The sequence below is a fragment of the Phalacrocorax aristotelis genome, chromosome 16 (assembly GCF_949628215.1).
Source record: "Phalacrocorax aristotelis chromosome 16, bGulAri2.1, whole genome shotgun sequence".
Classification (NCBI taxonomy): Eukaryota; Metazoa; Chordata; class Aves; order Suliformes; family Phalacrocoracidae; genus Phalacrocorax; species Phalacrocorax aristotelis.
The window spans coordinates 2,864,044-2,886,680 of NC_134291.1; the positions used below are offsets into that span (position 1 = coordinate 2,864,044).

At 53.7% G+C, this 22,637-nt stretch overlaps 1 protein-coding gene across 1 annotated transcript in view; it reads right to left on the reverse strand.

Annotated features, from left to right (window-relative positions):
• The window catches only part of PIK3R5 (phosphoinositide-3-kinase regulatory subunit 5), a 63,501-nt gene extending 48,402 nt beyond the window's left edge, over nt 1-15,099 (reverse strand). Inside the window, exon 1 of the mRNA XM_075111258.1 lies at nt 14,969-15,099. The gene's annotated coding sequence lies outside the window, so the exon portion shown is untranslated. The remainder of the gene's footprint in view (nt 1-14,968) is intronic.
• Between the last annotated feature and the right edge of the window lie 7,538 nt (nt 15,100-22,637).

A 22,637-nucleotide genomic window follows, 5' to 3' on the forward strand; every position in this document is an offset into this window, starting at 1 on the left:
GCCACAAGCCACGCGTCTGAATCCATCCACACAAAAACATACCCCTCCCCACCAGCCGAGGGCTCGCCCGTCAAGATGGTTTCCAAGAGCAACCTGCACTTCTGCATTTTCGACAGAGATCTTCTTACTTCACCTTCCCGCGTGCTGGTGCCAAAAGGAGAAGTGCTCTGGAGCCAAGGGGAAGTTATGCCACCATTTCCTATTCTGGACAATGATTTCACTCTTCTGCCACATCCGAGAGCCACACGTGGCACCCGCCGTGCTGCGCAAATGAACTGTGAGGCTGTTAACATGCAAAGGGCCCTGGTTTGGGCCAAGCAGTTCCAGGAAACTCAACAGTCATGTTCAAGAAAATACAAAAATAAAGACCACACACAAATGATCTGGTCAGAAATAGCCGTGCAGTCCCTTGACGCTCACGAGGCTGCAAGACACCAAAGCAGGGCATGCAGCTCAACGACGGAGAGGCTGTGGAAGGAAAGACACATGGAAGCAGCAGTCCAGGTCCAAGCAATGACTTTCTGCACTCCCGTAAAGAATGGCACACACGGCTAGGTTGGGTTCAAGCAATCCTGGGGTCCTCTCTTCTTGTTTGAAGGGGGTCAGTTCCCTTGGCCCCTTCCCACAGCCATGCAGCACCATATTGTGATGGGGGAAGAGCAGATACAAAGCAGCCAAGAGATCTGCTCCTCCCCACACATTCATGGGGCTGGACTCTTCCAACCTTGATGCTACAGAACAGCTACATACCAACCAACTACTGACACACGTCTGAAGGAAAGACTCTTTCCACCATATACCACCAGCGTTTCCCCCATTTGCTCAGCGTGGCATGGGGACCGGGACTTAACACTCCGCCAGTTGGGTCTGTCTTTCTGCCTGGATAGCAGATTCAAGCGTCACTCCATACGTAGAAAGCTTTCCTTACAGGCATACTAGCCTGGATTTCTGCTCATGCCAATGGAAACATCATCCCCATTTAGAGGGCAAAATCTCCTGCCTCCCCTTCCCAAGGGAATTAGACAAGCCCCATTACCAGAACCTTTCCACAGCACAGATAAAGAATGGATCAGGTCTTAACATATTCCCTTCTTAAAATTTATTGCCGTAGCTTTATTACCAGAGAGGCACCTCTAGATATTTTTAGAGGTAGTATCTGCTAGCACAGGAATTACAGCGCATTAATTAGCAGAGACACGCATATTGACAATCACAAGGTCAAAACATAACATCCATAACATACACCTCGGTGGGAGTTACCAAGAAAACAGGACATACAAGAGCTATCACAAGATCTACCATCTTCATGGGCTCTAAGCACAGAGGCTCACATCTCCCCAGAACAAACAGGGAGCATTCACTTTCTCAGAGGGACCAAATCCTCATGGACAGTGGAACTCAGCAGGGGCTCTATGGGGCTGTTGGGTCAGTCCCTAGAAGGAAACTCATGGGTTTGCAAGGCCGTTGTCCAGCAGTGTGATGGCTTACGGAAAAGAAAAAATAAGGGGTGGTTCAACAATTGCCCTTTGAGAATAAACTGCTAAGAAAATTTGTTTGCATTTCGGTATCGGTGGCCATTCATGCTCCTCAGTCACACGCAGCCTCAGCCTTTCAGACGACAGAGGTACCTTGAATCTGAGAGATCGAGCTGCCTTTTTTAATGGCTAGTTAAGACTAGAGAAAGTTTGAAGTCCATTGGTCATACAGATGGGCAGATTCACTTTCCTGAGCCATCTAGATCATTCCTCAAGCAGTTCATAATCTGACCCTGCCCTAACCAGTCTCTCTTCTCCCAGACCTTCCTCCACTGGGTAGAAGTTACTGATAAGGAAGCATCAGAGTAAATCAGGCTGCAACAGGACTTCCCACACTTCCCACTGTGTGCACAGACAGCATCAAAAGCAATCCCCAGCTGCAACCTTAGAGCAATGGACCAAGAGAAGGTATCACACAGGTTTCACCACCGCTGAGCAGGAGAACCCTGCTAGATGAGTGGATTAAGCAGGATAAATCAGTCCCCCTCCAAAAAATCCCCAAAGCACAGCTGCTCAGAGAGGGAGAGAGAACCACTGCGGGATGCAAGACTGCAGCAAGTCGATACTCACCACCACCTAAAGAAGAAAACTCTGCCATTTCTTGCCTACAAAATGCTTGATCATGACAAGGATTCAGATGAATCAGCCATCCAGAGCTGGTTGATGCCTAGGCCAGGTGCACAGTGCTTGGGTCCAGAAGGGGCTCATTCATATGCACAACAACTGGTCAATTAGACTTGATGCCAGTGTGGTTTACACCTTCTCTGAACACCCTGGGCCACCAGCAGCTCTGCTGGCATCCCCACAGAGGCTCTTGCCAGCACACCAAAGTGCATAGCGAAATGAAGAAAGCCTCTAACACCCTAAATACCTTTGTGAACCTGCCGCACAGCTGACAATGTATCAGGGCAAAGACGACCAGCCAAAACTCTTGGTATCTTGTTTCTTACAACAACATAATTAAGGCTGGCAACTTCAGGATTATCAGCCAAAGCCAAAGCCAAAAAAAAAAAAAAATATATATGGAGTCCAAGGCATGAAGCAAGATAACTGAGCAAAAAAAATAATCCAGTAACTGTGGAGAACCTACATCAACTATTTGTTCTGCTGTAAAGCTCTGTGGTGACACTGGGTCCACCCTAGGGGTGGGATTCATTGCCTCCAACTTTACCTATGCAAAAATGAGGTGACTCTCTAAGCAAATCGACATCTACAGATAGAGAGCACGCCTGGCGTGGAGGTCAGCTCATCTCATCCAACTTGAACCCCTCTTCAGTGCGAGCCTGCAGACTAAGTTAAATGAAATTTTTAGGCAGGCATCCTTAAGTAAGACAACTCCCATCCTTATTCTCCTAAACTGCTTCCCACATGCAAAGCAGGAATAATCACCCTTCCTTCCTCATGCAGCCGTTGCACAGCCAAATGCTTCAAAGCCTGTAAGAAGCTCAGACAGTCCAATAATGGAAACATGGAAATTGCAATAGACTCATTCAGTTTAGCTTTCACTTCTTTCACCCCCAAATTTGATTCATAACGAACAAAAGCAGAAGCCAACATTTTTGCAAGTGACTTTGTCTCCTCGAGATGCTCAGGACTTCTCGCTAGACTTCCACTTTTGGAGCAGCTCCGAGGAAGAGTGCCAGAGGACGGAATGAGCAGCTCTCAATAAGCTCGCCAATTTAAAGCCTCTGCTGTAAAAACAGAGTTATTTCCACCTTTGAAGATAGAGTGTGTGCTTTACATCTGCCTAAGGTCAATTTTGTGGGGCTATTTCACAGATTAACTACATTAGGGTATTGATAATCCGAAAAACGGACAAACAGGAGAAAATAAATGCATCATTAGTTATTTGGAGCACATGAGGGCTAGCGACAGATAGTCACAGACACCAACAGCCCAGCATGCGTGGGACAAGGCAGCAGAAGTCTCGTTTCCACACCAAAGCTGCATTAGCTCTTCAGCCAGAGACAAGAGCAGCAAAATTCCCATCTGCAGCGGCAGGACCAGACATGGACCTTCCCCTGAGGCTATTGAAGAAATCAGCTGAACTGTGTCTATAACCAAGCACCCATCTCTCCGGGGTGGGGAATACACAATCTCTTACCCAACCTGCTATGGCTGACTGACACAAGCAGGATCTGAAGTGATGGCAGAGGAGCGAGGAAGGCTCCAGCACCCAACTGCCCGTGGGAGGATCATCACTGATCGCTGCTGTTTGGGGCTCCTGCTGGCTCTCCCCTCTTGAGTCATGTTTGTTTGGCTTTTTTTTCAATCATTTTTAAATAAGAAAAAGTTAGACAAGCAGGTGGGGCTGCCGCTAAAATGTACAAAATTCAACCACAGCAAAATTTGAGTGATTTCAGAGTGAAACCACCATCATGATATCATCCTGGTAATGAACTTCTCATCACAATATTACTGAGTAGACTCCAGCTCCAGCGAGCTGCTCCAACAGTTCATTTCCACTTTGCGAAGCAGGAAAGACAGTTCCTCCTAAGCCTGACCGGAGATATCAAGGTAAAGCATACTGCAAAACATAGTGCAAGAGCTGGAAGGAGACACACAGCACCCCGGGTTGAGTTTGCAGCCAGGCTCTACTTCTGGCCACACCAGCACAAGCCCAGAGCAACACACTGATTCTAGTTTTAGCAAGGGAGTCAGAGCAGGGAGCCGAAAGCTGAACATGGACCAGCAGCCTCAGAGGTGGGAGGCTGAGGGCATGAGGGCAGCACCAGCAACCCCCAGGCAAGTCTTAGCTGTTGGAGAGAAACAAGGTGATCTGCATCTGGCATGATGCGTATGAACCACCATCTCCCTCATTTGCAGGGGATACCATAGGATCAGCTTCATGGAGACCGCGTGCCACTCATGAGACTCTTAGCGCTCACACAAGATTCCTCTGATCCTTCCAGAGTCTGTCCCTGTGCAGTAATAGCTGCAATTGGATGAAGTGACAGAGAAGGAGCCTCAGCAATGCATAATAAGAGCAATCTGGAGACTGTAATCCAGCCAAGTTCACCATGAGTTGGGTTAAAGAAATGTACATGCTGGTTTCACAGCATCACTACCACCTTCCCCATTAGTAGTGCTGGCAGCAAGCGAAGGCGTTGGGTGAAAAGAACACAGACGCCTTTTCCAGTCCTGGGGTCTCATAGGAACTGGTGGGAGAGAATAAGACCAGCAGCAACTCCTCAGTTGTGGGTGCCAGGTTCAGCCCTTCAGGTACTAAAGTTGCAGTGGGGGCACAGCACCCCTCCTCCTTAACACCAGACACTGAGAAGACCAGTAGTAGATTTAGGAAGCCAAGGGACCTCCTGGAGCCAGATATTCAACAGCAATTGAGTGGGAATCGCAACATTTTGCATTGGCTTTGCATCTCGACTGACCTGAGCCCAAACCAGTCATCTGAGGGTTTGTTGCTTCCACATTCAGGCCTGAATTTTAGACTAACTATGCGTTTCCCTGAGAAACAGAAGTAGCCTGTGATGCATCACAGACTCACACAAGCAGAAGACACTTGCAAACTATTCTGGGACCTTCTGTAAGCGAGTGATTCCCTTGCTGCGAGGTTAGCAACATGAACAGGGCAGCTATGTGGAGACCAGGGCCAGCATTAGACCCTAGCAGCAATGCTTAGGGGAAACTGAAACCACTGTGGTGCGATAGTGTCCAGCACAGAATTGTCTGCAAACCTCCCTACTAGCCATTCTGCAAACTGAGACTTCCTCTTGACTTATTTTTAAAATGTTCTTTGTTACAATTACCATTTTTCAGGACAGGATCTAGCGTATTCTTGACAAACAGATAACGGGGGAATTCCACTTGCTACCCCCTTTAAAGCCATGATGTATTTTGATGCTGAGAAATACAGATCTCTAAATTAGTCCCACTGAGCCATCACTGAGAAGAACAGTTGCGATGGTACCTTCTCTCTTTCACCAAAAAGACATTTCTCTGAATGCAACCCCAGTGACTCACTGCAGGTTCTTTCAATTAGAGATGGTCTCACCATTGGCAAGACGCTGCCTTCGTCTCCATATCCAGCTAAAAACACAGGCTGCACCCTTCATCTCCTTATTCTGGTATTTTTAGCTCCTGTAATGCAACGGTTTTGAGCTATTCAAGAATCAGGCTTTGGGAAGTGAAAGGCCCAGGGAGGAATGTGTCTCCCTGATGTCGTTAGAATAAGGTCTATTAATTTTTGCAACGCTTTCTGACGGAAACTGCAAAAAACCCATTCGTGGAGATGTTGAAAGACAAGCTTCAAACTGAAGGGCAGGGAGAAAATATGCCCTGCTCTGCTGGGGGTGGGAGACGCGATAAATGCAATCACAGAAAGTCTACTGTAAAGAGGAAGAGGATTATCTGCGCCCAGGTTCTTGAAGGCAGAACAAGCAGCAACACACTCAAATCAAATGACAGAGGGACAGTCATCTCCGCCCCAAGGCCAGGGAGAGACCCTCAGCAGCCCTTCCAGTCCTGCACTCCTCGGTCCGCATGGCCTTTTCAATCCTCCTGCCTTGAGGCAGATGAGTGGCTACAGAGGTCTGTGGGAATTCCTTGGATTTCATCATTGTAAAGTGCATCTTGACACTGAACAGTAACTTCCTAAAAAAAGAACAAATTAAGAAAAAAAAGAAATTCCAGCCCTATCCCGTGCTTCTTTTTATCTCCCCTCCATCAACTCTTCACTCACCTTCCAACATACCAGACCAAGGCGGGCAGGTTTCGGCAGCCCATGCTTCGCTTTCTGGCCAGACGCACAGAGCGAAGCCCGTCTCCTCCCCTCTCGCGCTCATCGGCAATAGCAGCTCTGCTGCCAGTGCCGCCTCCCTGGCACCCAAACGCCTCTCTCAGCCAGTCCAAAAACCGCTCTCATCTCTCCAAACCTGGAGAGATGACCCAGGACATCAGCAACCCCAACCCCTTCCATGACCACTCGATGGGCTGTGTACATTTGGCAAAACTCAGCCAGGGTAAGAAAAGCCTTTATTTTTCTCCTCAAAAAAAAACCAGCAGAAATTACACATACCTGATCTGAGTAAGAAAAGACCAGTTATATATACTCACTTTTCAGAGAGGAAATGTACTTGTTCCTGGCACCAATTATGAAAACCCCTCGCCACATGATGCAAGAGTTAATTTTAGCTTGTATCAGTCTTTATCACAACAGTGAAGGTTAAAGTTTCACCCAACACCACAGTCAATTACAAGCTCAGTGCCAAGTTAAACCCCGAGAAGATTTAGGCTGGAGATAGCGCTGGTGTTTGACACTGGGTGCTGGGTGCCATCAGCAGTATTGTAATGGAAACTCCAGGGCTGCTCTTCAGGGAAGGTGGAAGTTCAGCAGAAGCGTCTGTGTGTCACAGGAGAGGACCAGGGGAAAAAATAAAAAATTCAGCAAGCGCAAAATGTAGAGGGGAGAAAAATAAAAGGTGTTTCCCAAAATAAAGGCAGCAGCCCAGGCTGGCCCTGCCAAGAAGGAAGTGAAGGACATGACAGAGTGTCAAATGGTTCCTCCCCACGCTCCCTAGGGTGGCTGTTCAACCTGGTGGGACAGACGGCAAGGAGACATCCCTGTTGGAACGGTCTTACGGCCACTCACACGGGGCAAAGGGGACGAGGCTCCAGGCGTTTCCATGCTCAGCAGGAGACACCCTCCCAAAAGCATAGGGGACACCTGAGGGACAACTGAAGACTTCACGGGAGCTGAAGATGCTGCAACAAAGTCTTCAGCTTGGGAGGGAGCCCAGCACCTACTCAGCCCCAGCTGTCCCACGTGCTTTCTACAGCAGTCGCTGTGTCCGTGGAGCTTCTTTGGACACTGCCCTTGGGGGAAATCCACTTTTACTGTGCAAGGTTACACGTGGGTGGCACCATCATATTTAGGATAGCATCAAACACAAAGGGAAACAGTGATACTGCGATATCATGAAAAATTCTCATCAGCTATTGTTTGTTCCGCTGACCCAGCACTTTCCTGTGCCTCTCCAACCTCCTCCTAAGACTTCTTGCCCCTAAAAAATCATGTCATGTTGCTCCCTACTCTGCTACACTGGCTCACAGGAGGGGTGCTGGGTTTTCAGGGGTTTGGTTTGGGTTTTATTTGGGGTTTTTTGTTTGGTTGGGTTTTTCTTCTATTGCAAAATCATTTATTAGCCTCAATCGGGCCAGGGACCATCCCCATCCTGCACCAAAGTGGCACAGAGCACACACACACAAGGGGCCCTCCCAGAGGGGACCCCAACCTCTGCCCCTCGCTGCCTTCCCCCCGCAGCTCCCTTGCGATGAAGGACAGAGAGAGCTGATGCTAATTCCTTCAGCCTATTCGGAAAAACAAGTTTACACGTGAGATTTCAATTGGCTCCATCTCTGCTTAACTACTCCAGCTGTGAAACAAAGTAAGTGAGAGACAAAGCACTACAAACAAGCAGCGTGACCATTTCAGAGGGCTTTTTGTGAGCTTTAATGCCAAACCCACTAAATAGATTAACTTACAGCATAAACAAGCAAGTAAATCTTTCCCCCAAGGCCCTGTGTATCCAAAGGAAGCTTTAGAAGTTGCTTCCTGCCATTGTGGAGGCCCTGCTGGGAACCCAGGAGCCTTTTCAGTCCCTGGCTTGGTTGCCCAAAACCTTCAATTTACTTTCAGCACCGCTGGCTGCAACACCACAAAAGACAGATGATGGCAAGGACGTCTTTGGCTGTTCCCCATCACCCTGAGGCCAAGTGCAAGCAGGGGACTGTCATTCACACCCACTTCCAAAGCTCACAGAAGGGTGCGAGCCTCACTTTGACCAGAAGACTCGGTACAACCGCAGCACCACCACCATAATCAATGAGAAGAAAGGAAGTCGTCAAACGAGGAGACAGACTGCGAGGTGGGCATCCATCCAACAGCGGGACGGCCAGCAGTTGCCAACCCCACCAGGCTGTTCAGTCCCTGAGCACCTTCAAACAGCCTACAGCACTGAAATATCACAGCACCATCCACACTAGCCACTTGGGAGGGGAACGACAAGCCTAGGGCACAAAGCCTTTCCAAACCCTATGCTCACCCCCCAGAAGAAGCAGGCTCAAGCGGTGCTGAAGGCCACTGCTGCATGCCAGATGCGCCAAGCCCTGCAGATGTGGAGAAGGGCAGGCTGCACAAAGAGAAGGTGCTGGGACTGGAGAGCTCCGGGCAGTCCCATCACAACAAGCAAGGTCCAAGCCCCTGGGTCTCCCTGGCTGAGGGCTGGACCATCCTTTGGGCTGGCCTAGTACAGTCACCTACATCCCTATCAGCCCAAAAAGCCGTGGAGAAGACAAGCTGAAAGGTATCCTCTTCACATGAAGGCCCTATCCACTACTCTCCTCGCCTTCTCCCTGGCACAGTGACTACATTTGACTGCGACGTGTCAGCTACAAGGGACACTGAGGGCACCCCTTCCCTGAAGTGCCTCCAGCCAGGTCAGCACAGCCCCAACCAGCTGGTCTCCAAATCCCCCCAGTCACAGGAGCAAGGAGGTGCCCATGCAGCCTGAACCCCTTCCATCCCCCAGTTCCTCCCATGATGGGCAGGAGCATCCAAGCACACGGGGCCCTCTTCCCAGCAGGCCCAGTACCTTCGCTCAGCTCTCATTAGGAGCCCAGGTCCTGGCAACTGGCACGACGGTGACTGCCAGTGCCCAATTTCCACAGAGACAAAGCCTTCACCCTGAAGCACCACGCACACACTGGTTTTCTGGTTGAAGACCACAGGGCGTAGGTGGGATGCTGTTAAATACTCGCTATCCTGCCATCACTTCTAAACCCGGCACCACAATCCAGCAGCTCAGGGCCCACCACAAAGGAGGTCCCCCGGCTCTCGGTGTGCTCCATACCAGCAGACATGGATTTAGACCCATGTAGCCATTCCCTGACTCCACCTGAGTTCCCTAAAATATTAGGCACCCACCAGCATTCAGACCAGATCAACCTGGGAGCAATTTGCATTTAATGAGCAGTCCTCTGGGGACCTTAGGTTTGTTGGCTTTGATTGCAATCCAACTAATTGATCCAGGGCGGCAAACCTCAAGCAGAAGCCGTCTCACGTGAGCAGGATTCACACACGTGGATAGGGAGCAGCAAGAAGGTCACCCAGCCTGGGTCTGCAAGGCTGGAGCTTGCTCAGTTGGACAGCCAAGCCTCTGTAACTCCATCACACAGCCGCGGGCAGTGGGAGGCGGCACATGGCACGTGTACCGATTTGCAAGGTTTATCAACACAAAGACACGAAGAATGAAGAACAATTTGTGACGTTTCTCATGTACAGATTGCCAGAAACAATGAGAAAAGGGAAATGCCACCTGAAAGGATGAGAGCTTGTTTGCAGAGAAGCCTCTGAGCCGAGTGTTTAAATAGACAGAGAGCGATGGGGGAAGCAGCTGAAAGGGGAAGCATTTCATCCTAATTTGAGACAACAAAGAATGGGCCTTTGTGGAAGGGATAAAACACACTTTTTCAAGCTCAAAACAACACCGTCTTCCTAAAGTGTGCACACACCAGCCGTACCCCCATCCACGCAGTGCTGCGCTGGAACAGACGCTAACACAGTATTGAAAATGTGTTGATGCTACAGCACAAAACCCTCCAGCATAGGATGAAAAAAGCTGACGAATTCCCTACCGCAGCAGCTGCTAAGGACAGTCGCAAGATCAGGTTGAAGCTGAGCTCTTCCTGCTCGGCCAGAGCAGCATTGGGCAGCCATGAGCGGCGTGAGCGGGGGGACGATGCTCCAGCACACTGCACTGTTCCCAGGCGCCCCCATCACATGAGCTGCTCAAGCCAGGCTCTGCTCACTTCTGCTTAAACCCACCGCAAAATAAGGACCAGCAACATTTTAGGAGCACCCAAGCTGCTCTCACCCAAAGCACTGCAGAGATTTTGGGCAATGAAATACAGTATTTGAGGGAAACCCAAGCCCCATGCCCGTCTCTCTTACAAATACAGACCATCCCCCTGCAGCACCAACAGTCATTAATAATTGTCACACACCACAGGACTGTGTCACCCAGCCAGGTAGTGTTTTCCTATTCCCCTTTTAAATCAGCAAGAGGGTCACACTCACATCTGTTGGCTAAAAACACCTGCAGACTTTTCACTGCCCAGCCAGGCTGGCACAGCTGGGGAGGGAGCGCGGGAGCCCCCTCTTCCCCAGGCACACGCTGGAGGGTTTTTGCCAACCCCATTACGGGAAAGGTGCGGCACAGGTGGGGATGCTGAAGCACACAGCTGCCCCAGGGCTTGGGGCCTTGGGGCTCTGTCTTACCAGCAGGAGACTCAAACCTGGGTGAACTCTCGGAAGTGGCAGGTTACGGTTAAATACAGCAATCACGCTTGCAAGGAGGGGACATCTGAAACGAAAACAGCCAAGCCTCGAACACGAAACCCCGCCACGCTGTTTCCAAACAAACCGCGCGTCCTGTAGCATCACGTCGCCTTCACACTCAACGGAGCCAGCTCTCTTCCAGCCATGCATCTGCGAACTCAGCCGAGCATCCCCCGCCGCACCACACCAGCGAGAGAGCGGATCATCCGACCGCAAGCCGAAGTTGCTTTTATTTTTTTTTTTTCAGAGCTTGAAATCAGAGATTAACAAGTCTGAAGGAGCTCATGCCCGGCCACTCATATATTCCAGATGCACATGCTATAATCGTGGCTTGCCAAACAGGATACGAGGCGTAAGAAAATAAAGCATTTTATCTTCAAGCTTTTCCAAGAGGGTATTAGAAACAATGGGGAGGAAATACAAAATTAACACTAGAGAAGAGCAATTGGCAGTGCCCCTCGTCAGTCTGTTCTTCATTACAAGGCTGCCTATTCAGTAGCTTTCATTAGGAAAATTGCATCGCAGAGCCATTCCCAACAGTGTCCCTATTTCCTAATTAAGCTTCGCCAAAGAGCCACGTCTTTTAGTTACCGCACGGCATACAATCACAACAATTACCATTTCATCACACTCTGGCTGCTGAAAACCCTGCAATTAAAGCATCCGAAGAGTCACACAGGCATGTCATCGGGGAGACAAGTTCTCACGTCGTGCTAATTGGCAGCCAAAGACGAGATCAGGAAAACGGGAATGTTGGTTTTTGGTCTCCATGCTGGGAAAAGTGCTCGGGAGCTGCAGCCGCTCCCCAGGCTCCCACCCAGGAGGCTGGTGAAGAGGGCTCGGTGCCAGCAGCGAGCGCTGGTGAACGGTCCTGCCCACGCCTCCGGGCTGTATCACACCCCACATCCCCAGCCGTGCTTTCAGAAAGGTGAACAACCCCGACCCAACGCACAGCACAAGGTGGATGCAAACTTGGGTGGTTTGCAGAGGTCACCTGGAGCCCCCCCGACGATGGCTTCGGATGGGTGGGACCCTCGCAAAGAGAGGGCTGGCTGGGGACCGGTGACAAAAATGTCCCTACACCACCTCCGGCCGTGACGGATAAGTCAAGGAAGAGGAGTCCCGTACACAGAGCCTCTTAGGGAGAAAGCACGAGCTGCAGCTGTGGAGCCTTGATTGCATCCACAGGTGACACTTCCCTCCACTGCAGCCAGGAGTGGCATTGCCAGCCCAAAACACCTCCCTGGCTGAGTACGGCTGCAAAGCACAGAGCTGCAGCAAGGGAAGACCTGCCGGGCTGGTCTGCAGTGCAATGCCTGGGGGCTGGGGACCATAGTTTCCACAGGAATCTCATCCCCCCCATCCTCTCACCTACTGCCCAGTGCAAGTACAAAGCGGTGATGGGAGCAGAGTTCAGACACAGCAGGAGCCTCCCGTCACTCAAAAACAACCTCGGGGCACTCACCTAGGTGACTCTCCCCCAGCAAACTCATGCACAATTTTCCACTTGCAAAATGATAATGCAAAAACGGGCAGCCCCGTCATGCCAGGAACAGCTCAGCGGTCACCCAAAAAAGAGAAGTCGAAACCACCCCAGGTGAGCTGCAGCATGGCAAGGTGGCAGCGGTCCCCATGCCACTGAGCGGGTGCCACAGCCTGGCCCCCGCCGCAGCCGGAGCGGTGCGCCGACAGCAAAGCCGCTGCCAGGTTTGTCATCCCTCGTCCCCGAGGGCTGCTGCAGCGTGGGGAGCACACCCCGCCGCAGCAGCATGCGGTGCCTCTCTGCCAATGCTTTCGTGCAGATGCAGTTCTGCCTCAGTGCAAAATTCACGTCTTCATTTTCATGTTCAGTAAAAGGCACAAGGTGACAATTTTGGGTTGCTTCTCTCCAAATTAGGGTGCCCTGATCTCCAGTGGGGAGGAGGGACCGGCCACTGCACCATCCTATAGCACCAGAGCAGTGGGCTGCCAGCGAGGAGCCCCAATCCCCTGTCCCAGATCAACACACGCTGGATTACAGCTTCTCCCTCTGTACAAGCACCTCCATCGCTTTTCATCCCCTTTCCTCTCGCCCCAGCCAGGCTGCGGAGCTGCAGGAAGCAGGACAGCGATGGCCACGCAGTGCCAGGGAAGGCAGAGCAGCGAGCTCCCCCCGCTTCATTTCGGCAGGACAACATCGTGAGGCTTGGACCAAAGGCAGCCCTGGCTCGCGGTGCAGCGGACGGGGCTCTGCGCTGCCCAGCCACCTCCCTGCAGAAACCTGCAGTGCATCACCCAGCACAGCTCCAAAAGACGCACCCAGCCATCGCCTAAGCCCTTCGGCTTTACATAGTCACTGTAACTGAGGGATGTAACCACTGCAGCCGCCACCCCTAGGCTCTCGCTCTTTATCTGCTCATTTTTCTAGGCGTAAACTCTAATCTGAGTAACACCCAGACCTCCAAAACACTTTGCAATCATATTTCAGAGACAATTTGCAACTCCATCCAAGTTTCCACTCTGAACAAGAAAAAAAAAAAAAAAACACCCACCAGACCCCTCTGACACACACAAAAATTAGAGCATTGACATCCTGCGTATCCCTGCAGCAAACGAAGATTTAGAAAATTAATCTAAATGGGAAAAACTAAACCAATTGTAGCTGTTCAGCATCAGCCCCTTCAACAGCAGGATAAGCAAACAGCACCAGCCTGCAGCTGCCTGAGCATGTTTTCGCTGCACTGAGAGTAGCAGCAGCAAAAAACAAGCCATTAGCAAAGTTAACGGGTGCTGTGGTGACAGCAGTGAGATTTTTATAAACATGAAAACAAAGGTCTGAAATCTCTTTTCTCCCGCTTTCGTTAGTGATTTGAATCAGCCTAGCCTTTTCCTCCCTTAGGGCTTACACCGTCCAAAGCAGCTAAACATCCTTTTGGGGAGGTTGCTGCAGAAGTGAGCGTAGCAGGAACCCAGGCGGGGTCTGGGCCCCCTCCAGTCGGTGCTGGCCGCTAAACGGGAGCCACTGGTGACACCATAAGGCCACAGGAGCATCTGATGGACGATGCTCCTTTGCAGGCACAACTATTAGCCCAGGCTAGTGCACGAAGCAGCATGGGGACATCTCAGGGCTGGCGTGTGTCCAGACTCCGATGCTGGAGGGATGACACGCTGTGGGCTTGTCACATTCCAAACCACATCCTGTTGCCAAAGCAAAGCCCTCCCAGGGGTTACACCTCCGCCCCTTCGGGCTGCAGGGACCGGGCCGAGGGTGACAGGAGCAAGAGGCAACTCATGGCCCTTGGGTCCCTCCAGCCCAGCGAAGAGCGCTCCTGCTGCAGTGACACAGGGTGACTCACTGCCACCCCGGTCAGTGGCCCTGCCAAAACTCCGGGTGGCTGTTGGAGAGCCCCCGGGATTTCCCGGGGACCCAGGCATGGCGGGGTGGTCCCCCGGGGCCGGGGAGGGCCCCACACCTGGGCCCCAAGCAGGGACTCTGTGGGGCGGCGCGGAGGAAAACAAGTGTGCAATCCAGAAATGAGTCACGGCAGCAGGGCCCCGTCCCCAGCCGCGGGGTGACACCGGCTCCTCCGGGCCAGGGGCACGGCCAGCCACACACCGCGCTGGGCTGCAAGAGGACCCCAAAGGTGATGTGGTGCAGGGTGCCCCCTTGCAAGGCTGCAAGGGAAGCCCCCCGCCCTGGGGCTGGTGACACCCCCACCGGGGGCTTTAAGTGGAAGCCCCCAGCTCCATGGGACCCCCTCCCATTACACCGGGTTCATCCTCCCTCCTGCTACTTGGACGTTTATAAGTAGCCCCCCCAGAATTGCCCAGCCCCCACCGGGCACAGTGGGGCACGTTGCCCTCCCCCTGCCCAGCCCTCCCCGTGCCCACTAGGCGCACGGTTACACGGACACCCCGGTTATAAGGCACCCCCTCCCCGGCCGCCACCTCCACGGGCACCAGGTATAGAGACACACACACACCCCGCCCTCTACACGGCCACCCCGGTAATACGGAGCACTGCCGTTACCCCGGGCGCACGGACCCCCCTCCCCGGTGACACGGGGACCCCCCGGCCACCCGCAGCCCCGCTGCTCCCCACCTGGAGGGCGGCTGCCCCCGGGGCTCCCTGCCCATCCTCGGCGCGCCCCGCCGGGCTCCACGCCGGGCTCGGCTCGGCTCCGCTCCCCGGCGGGCAGCACCGGCGGCACGGCGCGGCACGGCGCGGCACGGCACGGCGCGGCGCGGCACGGCGCGGCACGGCGCGGCGCGACGGGGCGGGAGAGCGGGCGGGCTGCTAGCGGGACCCGCCCCGCACGGGTGCGCCGCCCGGCCCCTCCGCCCATCCACCCCCCGCCAGCCAGCCCTCCCCACCTGCCCTCCACCCACCCCTTCAGCCGTCCGTCCTTCCCTCCCTCCCACCACCCTGCCGTTCGTCCAGCCACCCACCCCTCCATCCATCCACCCTGACACCCGTCTGGCCCCCTCCACTTTCCCTTCTACTCTTCTCTCTTCCACTCATCCACCCCTCCAGCCATCCCTCCCTCCTGCCGTCCCACCATTCATCCCTCCACCCACCCCCCCATTCTTCTATCCATCCATTTCCCATCCATCCACCCATCTACCCTTCCCTCCATCGGTCTTTCCTTCTTCCCCTCCCTCCATGCTCCTTTCCAACCCTCCATCCACCACGCCGTCCTTCCTTCCATTCATCCATCTGTCCATCCCTCCAGCCATCCACCTCTCCATTCCCCCATCCCTCTCTCCCTCTCTCCACGCTGCCATCCTAATAATAATACGCATAATGCAACGTGAGCTTGTTTTCCTTCCCTCCCTACAGAGCCCTTTACCCCATCTCTGCTGGAAGAGCCCTCAGCACCTCCCCGACAGCGCAAAGCCACCCACGGCCCGGGCTGTGTGACACGAGGCTGGGGATGTGCTGCTGATTTCTGCTCGGGTGGCACCTGGGAATGGCCTTTTCCTGCTGTCTCCAAGGTTGCTCCCGAGAAAGGGCCTGTGCCACCTCGAGCACCAGCAGTACTTGTCCCCCACGCCGTCCCGCTGGCCCATCTGCCAGCCGGGCTTGCGGCCACATCCAGCCCAACTGATATTGTAGGCAGGAGCAAGAACCTGGCTTTGGGTTTCTTTGCGGGTTTCAGTTTTTCAGAGGAGAGTGACCGCTGCTACTCAAGCTCCGAGACTCGAAAGCTGCTCGGGGGCTGAAATAGATGCGGGTTTCGCAGTGAGATTCCAGTGAATTTTAAAAAAAGCAAACCCAGAATGAGCCAAAATCCCCTTTAATAGTGGCCCATTGAGACAACCACCTGCCGTGCAAACTGCACAGGACGCCGGTGCCCAGAGTCCCCACTGCCTCCCACTCCAGCTGCGATGCCGAGGCGTCGTCCTGCGCCGGGTGAAACCCCTGCGGAGAGGGGACGTGGGCTCGACCTTCACCAGCTGAGCAGCCACCAGCAATTCAGAAGAAATCCTCAAGCAGCAAAAATAGCAGGAAGGGGAAAGTCTCATGTCTAGGTCATGGTGCCACCTGCCCCAAGGCACTACCCTGCAAAACAGCCAAATATTCAGGTGGAGCCGGCTTTGTGCCACAGCTTCCTCTTGGCTTGAGTTCTTCACGCAGGCTTTAAAGGCTGGGTTCAGTTTTGGGGATGCCAACCTGATCTTTCCCATCCCTTCTGCCCCATTCCCACCTTCTGATTTCACACCCAGCTTTTCAGGTGTATTTCTCAATCAGAAGAATCAGGACACGTCAGAGGGGCTAAATCTGCAGAGGCCAAATTTGTCAGGGTGTTGGAGCTGCAGCATCTCCCCTCCTGTCCCGTGCCCTCCCCACCTAACGTACTATGAGCTGCTTGTTTTGCTCCTCAGGGCATGCTGCAGCCTGAGGAAGTTACCAAAAATGGTGGCTCAGGGGGCTCGTGCCAGCGGAAGGAAGCAGAGGAGCGCAGGGAGGTGCCGTGCCATGCTCCAGCCGCCACCAAGGAGGCTGCTGCAGCTTGCAGGGACGAGAATGGCAAACAGCAGCGCGGCAGCCACCGGGCTGGAGCGGCCATGGCGGGGAAAGGGCTCCAGAGCACAGGCACCTCGGGGGCTGCTGACACCAGCGTGCTCACGCGAGCTCCTGGGAGCAGGGCACCGCGCTCCTCCTTGTCACTCAGTTTTTCTCATTTGAGTTCAGGAGATCCTGGGGACACCGGTGCCATGCCTCAGGGTGACAGCAGGGCAGTGGGAAGGGGTCCCAGGTGGCTTTTTAGGGGCTGCACAGAGCAGGGAAGGCAGCCCAAGTCGCTCCCACCCATGCAGTGGGGTTCATTCAGAGTGGTAGCGGTGACACCAATGACGATGCCAAAGCTGAACGAGCTCCAGCCAGCACAGTGCCACAGAGCACGCCGGCAGCCTGATGGGCACATCTCAGCTGCGCGGCTCCCGAGCTCAGTTCCTTCCCCTCGAGCTGCTCAGCCATCCCCGGCTGGGGAGAAGGAAGCTGAGGCTGTGCTCTGACAACACACTTATTTAGACCTTTGGGTTCTCAGTACTGGAGTAATGATGTGAAACACTGACCTGGGATAAACTTCCTCTGCCAGGGAAAACACGGGGTCAGCCAGCTCCGACAGGCAAGCTTCGCGCTGGAGACACGTGAGCTGTCAGCACTGCTCTGCCTTCGTGCTCGCCCGGTCTTGTTTGTCCCTCCACAGCTGATGCGGCAGGATGAAAAGACCTGAATACCAAACCGTGAGTTCCAGCTAACTCGGCAAAAAAGCCCACACCAATGCAAATTCAGAGGGCAGAGATCTGGCCGCATCACTGCTTCCAGATGCCCAGGGGACACCAGCTCTGCTCCGGAGGATGCTCAACAGCCAACACAGGACTAGAGAGAAAGTATTTAGGTATAAGTGAAAAATTTCCACAGGCAACTGCAGAAGGACTTATGGAAACACTTGGCTAGAAGAGCAAAGTGTGTGCCACACAAAGCCCCTTTGGTGATAAAAAATGATTTCCATAGAGAATATTTCTAAGCAAATCAGGTTTCTGATGTATGCAAAGGGACTGAGGCGCATGAGGGTCACGGGCTGTAAACACTTCCCGCAAGAGCAGTCATTCTGCTTCAATCAAATCCTTTTTTACTTCCAGGAATGTGAACTCACAAACCTGAATCTCCTTTGCCCAGCTTTTGTTTTGGTTACTCGTCCTCCAAATCAGCACAAAGGCACCTCTTAGATGGCTGCTGAAAATGGGACTTACCCCTAACTCGCAGAGATCTCAGAAGTTCATCACGGTCATGTTCCCGTACCTCTCTACTCAACACATTTCTAAAACCTGTATTTGTACCACGCACATACGTGTTTTCCTGAATCAACAACGTGCTGCTGAGTCAAGCTTAGCAGAGTGGAGTAGCTCCACATTTGTACGATAAACACCTGGAAGACGGTTGTTCTGCCTCAAATCTCACAATACAGATTTCTGCTTAGAATACAATCTTTATAGGCCAAACATAAGAATATTGCTCAGGGCGTGATGGCCATCAGTCTGAGTATTTAGCACACTTGGAAATGTCCTATAGGCAAAAACATTTAAAATCCAGGCAGAAAGAAACTCTGTGGGTAAAGATTCATTGCACAACTCATCGTTGGAGGACTCACAAAGTACAGCTCTCCATCTCCACGTCCTCCACAGTAAAAAACCAGGAAAGGCTTTAATGGTGTGAGGTTACAAACCAAGCTACTACCACTTTCTGCATCTTTTCAAAGGGTTTTTTTCCTTACCCCCTCCAGCAGTGGCTCCCATCCAGCTGGTGGACAGAGGCTCAGGGCCAGCAGGGATGGAGGTGCTGCCCCAGGGAGTGCTGCAAGCACGGTGACGACCCTGCCTCTCTGCCAGCGGTTTGAGCCAGCGCTGCAGCCCGCGGGGAAGAAGCTCCTTTTGCAACCTCCTGTCTCCCCAGGGATTTCCACAAGCGCTGTCTCTCTCCTTGCTGGGCCCCTCTCACGTGCCAGGAGGCTGCGGGGCAAAGCCGGCCCAGGGTAACCCCCTCGCACTGCCCCTCACTTATCTGTCCCCCAGCAAAGCCATCCCTGGGTCTAAACAAGAAGGGACTGGCAGGCTCAGGAGCTGGGAAGTGCCCAAAAAATCCCACGCAGGCTTCCCCCTCATCCTCCTCCCCTGCGGTGGCTTTTCACCGGGTTTCTGCAGGCAGGCGCTGTATCTCTGGCCCCGCTGAGCCTTCACAGGAAGCCCGGTGGAAGGTCCCCTCTCCCTGGGACAGCACCTCTGCAAAGGTGGCCACGCAAAGAAACTCTCCCTCTGCAGGCTGTGATCTCCCTTGGCCAGGTCAAATTCCCCCACGCAGGTCCATGCCTGCCCTGAAACCTCTCCCCCACCCCAGATCCACCCCAGCCCGCTGACCTCCCCATGGATATGCTGCTGCCCAGGGACCCGGGCAGGAGGCACAGAAACTGTGTGGGAGCTGGGCAGCACCGCGGGGGATGGAGTAGGCAAAGGGATGCAAGACTCAGCTGAACATCATCCAGGGAATGGGCAGGACGAGAGACCAAAACAGGCCAGCTGCAGGCTGCCCTCACAGGCAGAGGGGCTGGGATGTCCTTGCTGGACTCAGACTGGAAAATCCAATAACTCAGCGCCCCAAAAATGCCATTAAGTCATCAGGCCCATGCACAGGCCACTGGCTGCAGACCACAGCAGGCACATCTCCTTAGGATGCTTTCACTGTAGGGCAGACGGTGAGGTTTCCCTGGATTCGGGATGGCGAAGTCTGTCCTTACACAGACACCGAGGGCATCGTGTGCTGCTGCGCCCGTGGCTGCAGAGGCTCAGCCGCCATGGCTCTGGGGGTGCTTCCCCCCATGTTCACATAATGACAGAGCTGCACAGCCCCAGTGGAGCGGCTCTGCGGCCTCTCCCCACTGCTTGCACAGCTTTGGAGGGAAGGGGAAGCAGGATCCACTGAAAAGGGAACCTGCTTTTTCTCACTGGTTCCCCCCACTACTTGTGTTTTTCATTTCTCTGGTGCAGCTCAAAGGATACTGAAAGATTGTTCAGTGCCACCTGAATCTGACCCTTGAGAAACGAAAATGGGCCGTAGACTTTGGTAGTGGCAGATATTACCTCAGATGTTCCCCTTCTGCCTCCTATGCAGGAGGTGAAAATATAACCTTAAATGACCCAATCTGGCAAGGTGCAGAAGTTTCCTGGCCGGCTCTGGGGTGGAAGGGCTCCAGAGCTGTCACACTTTCGGCAGGTGAACACTTGTTGATCTGCGCTTTTCTGTTCTCCTGCCCTGTGCAAGAGCTTGACGTGCCTGGACCAAACCCACACTAACTCCTGGCTCTCTTCCACCTGCCTTCTCAGGTGCCTTCTTCCACCAACAAAGTCTGATTCTGGTCTTGGGAGATCATGGCTCAGCTCCCCGCACTGCCACTGGTGCCCTGGGGGACACGAGCAGGTCACTCAGCCCTCTGTGCCTCAGTTTCCCACCTGTGAGAGGGCGATGCAGCAGTTCTCGCTGTGGCTGATCCATCCTGCAGCCCTCGGGACCATTTCTATTTTAGTCTCTGACTTTTTCATGCTTAAAGCCACATGGATGCTTGCTGGAAGCCATCAATGCTTGTCACAGCGAGGAGCAAGTCGAGTAAAAGTCTGGGTAAAACTTTGATGCAGTAAAAACATTCTCCCCACTGTAATATTGGCAATTATAGTGGTAATTGTAAGAGAAGGAGACACACACCTCTTCTGCCCCCGTGGCCACATCACGCTGTGGTTTGGGTTTCCAAGCAAGCTCTGCATTGCTATGCAAGCGGACAGTGCTCTTTCCAAGACCCAGTTTGTAGGTGGCAGCGGGTGAGGCAGAGCTGTTGAAGAGGACGGGGAGCTCTTTTCCTACAGCAGAAACAGGGAGGGACAAGAAAGGGGTGCAGAAATCAGGGTTGGGATGGAAACCAAGGAGACAGCTGGACTGCAAGGGACCATTCCTTGCACCGAGGCAGAACTGCTACATAGTCATCCCTGCCAGACATTTGTCTGCCCGCTGGGGACAGGGGATCTGCAGCATCCCTGGTGACGCCAGCGTGGCTCTGTCCTTACTGCTAGAAAGCCTTTCCCAGCACCAGCCCTAACCCCCATGATGCAAGTAAGTCTCATGATTTCTCTTATTACCGGTGGCTTATGGAGGAGATCGCTTCATCGCACGCCATGACGACCTTTCCTTTGTGTCAGAACATCTGCCTGGGCTCGGTCCTCCCCCGAGCACACAGCCCCGGTGCTGCTGGGTTTCCCAGCCCTTTGCTCACCTGACATAGCTCAAGCCACAGCCCCCAGGTGGGATGAGGCACCATGGGGACGCTTCCCCAGCACGCAGCTGAGCCGAGGGTCGGTTTGCACAACCTCTTTTCAGCTCGGTGGGCATTTGCCTTCTTGCACACTTTAGCAAAGATGCTCAGCCGCTCCATCGTCGGGCGGTGCCTGCTCAGCTGCCGCCTCCTTGCCTGCTGCGAGAGCTGCACCCTGGCTTTACTCAACGGCGCCTTGAGGCAAGATGCTGCTGCAAAAAGTCCCCTTACACGCAGAGAACTGGCCTCATCCCAACCTTGCCTGAACAAAAACCTCTCTCCCGAAGCTGGAGTACCCTGTTCCGTCACATTTCAGGTCTTCCTCTGTTGCCCCAGTTTCCCCAGGGCTTTGCAGCAGGGTGATGTGGTCCGGCTCATCCCCCGGGGCCACAGAGAGCCCAGGCGGGCGGCAGCGGGAAGGGGCACAGCCCTGGGAAGGAGCCGGCGCTGGGAGCGGCTTTCGCACGGGCTGAGGTTTCCACCCTGTGTCCTGCCGGAGAACTGCAGCGGGGGGTGGGGGCTGAGCACCGCTCCGTGGGGGCAGTTCAGCTGCCCCTGGCTGCACCCAGCTGGGCCATGCAGCCCTGGAAAGCATCTCCCCAGGGAGGATCAGCCTGGAGGAGAGACGATGGGTGAGAGTCAGTGGGTACCATGATAGCTGTGACCATCAGCCCAGCAGCCTCTGTCCCAGCCACCTCTGAGCCTCCAGAGCCACCACCTCCTTCCACATATAAGAGCATCACAACTCCTGGTGAACGCCTCAGCAGCGATCAATGTCTTCAGGTGTGAAAGCCTGGATTTGGGATATTGTTCTGGGCACTGCAATTTGAAGACCTGTCCATAACCAGTTGACTTTGTTCCATGTTGTGATGGGGCTAATAAACCTTCTGGGAAACCACCAGAGCTGGTTGCACATTGGCCTGGGGGGAGCCAGCCACGCTCCCGGGCAACCCTCACATCCAGATGTGGCAGCATCCGAAGGATGCTTGTGAGCACAGAGCTTCTGCGGTCTCTGCTTCTTCCCCAGCTCACAGCTCTGCCACCCCGGCAGCGCCCACCCAGCCATGCCCACGTCCCTGTCACCTCTGCTGCCCGAAGTGAGAGGCACCTTTTGGATGCGCGTTGTATGATGGACAGCAAGGCATGAGGTGTAAATGTGAAAAACCACTCAGCAAGTAGAACCCACAGGTGCCTGCATCCTTCAGGAGCCGGGCTCTGCCTCCCCAGAATCAGGTGCCAAAATACTTCCGCAAGTCCCAGCCCGGAGGAGCAGGGGACAGCCAAGCTCCTCTGCTGGGATGCTTGGGGCTGTTGGGGGTCTCCAGCGGTTTTACTCCCAAGTGAGGCTGCAGCAGGAGAGGGCCAGATCCGGGAGAGCAGGGACGGGAGCTTCCCCCGTTTCCCAGCGCC